Genomic DNA, 1474 nt, shown 5'->3' with positions numbered 1-1474 from the left:
GAGGGGTCTGGAGCACAAGTCTTACGAGGAGAGGCTGAGGGAGCTGGGGGTGTTCAGTCTGGGGAAGAGGAGACTGAGGGGAGACCTTATCGCTCTGTACAAGTACCTGAAAGGAGGGTGTAGAGAGACGGGGGTCGGTCTCTTCTCCCAAGTTACAGATGTCAGGACAAGGGGTAATGGCTTCAAGTTGTGCCAGGGGAAGTTCAGGTTGGCGATTAGGCACCATTTCTTTACTGCAAGGGTTGTCAGGCATTGGAATGCACTGCCCAGGGAGGTGGTGGAGTCACCATCCCTGGAGGTATTTAAGACACGTGTAGCCGTGGCTCTTCAGGGCATGCTCTGGTGCCCAAGATTATTGGTTTGTGGTGGGATGTTGTGTGGGTGGGTGATGGTTTTGGTTTGGTTGTTGTTGTTGTGTGTTTAGGGGGTGGGTGGTGTGGGGTTTTTTTGTTGTTTTTTTTAGTGGTTGGACTCGATGATCTCTGAGGTCCCTTCCAACCACCACAATTCTGTGATTCTGTGGTCCTGCCCCATCATGACACTGGTTGACCAGGATGGTGCCATGGGGCCAGTCCTACCACGCCGTGCCATGGTGTAGCTTGGATGGTGCCATGGGGCCAGTCCTGCCCCACCTTGGCACTGGTTGACTGGGATGGTGCCGTGGGGCCGGTCCTACCATGCCATGGCACTAGGTGACTGGGATGGTACTGTGGTGCCAGTCTGGCCCCACCATGGCACCAGTTGACCAGGATGGTACCATGATGCTGGTCTTGCCCCACCAGGTGACCAAGATGGTGCTGGTCCTACCACACCATGGCACGGTGTGACCAGGATGGTGCCGTGGTGCTGGTCCTGCCCCACCTTGGCACTGGTTGACCGGGATGGTGCCGTGGTGCCAGTCTGGCCCTGCCATGGGGCCGTGGTGTGACGGGGACGGTGCCATGGGGCCGTGGTGTGCCACGCTGTGCCGTACCGGTGCTCACCAGGTACCACAACCAGCAGGTCTGGAGGCGCCAGGTTTGTGGGATGATGATGATGGTGAGGAGGAGGAGGTTGAAGAGGTTGATGATGATGAGGGGTGCGGGGGGGGGGGGGATGACATGGCATCAACCCGCGGGGACCCCCATGGCCCATCCAGTCACAGTGTCACCCATCGGGGACCCCCATGGCCCATCTCAACACCCCCTTTGCCCAACAGGGACCCCACAACCCATCTAGTCATGGTGTCACCCATCAGGGACCCCCATTGCCCATCCTGGCACCCCTTTGCCCAACAGGGACCCCCATGGCCCATCCAGTCATGGTGTCACCCATCGGGGACCCCCATTGCCCATCAGGACCCCCATGGCCCATCCCAACACCCCATTGCCCATTGGGGACGCCCATTGCCCCTCGGGGCACCCCATGGACTATCTAAGCACCCCATTCCCAGTTGGGGCACCCCATTCCCAGTCAGGGCACCCCATTGTGGCAC

This window comes from Calidris pugnax, unplaced genomic scaffold (assembly GCF_001431845.1).
Source record: "Calidris pugnax isolate Ruff unplaced genomic scaffold, ASM143184v1 scaffold610, whole genome shotgun sequence".
In the NCBI taxonomy this organism is placed as follows: Eukaryota; Metazoa; Chordata; class Aves; order Charadriiformes; family Scolopacidae; genus Calidris; species Calidris pugnax.
The sequence above is the reverse complement of the archived record's forward strand: the minus strand, read 5'-3'. Positions refer to the sequence as shown.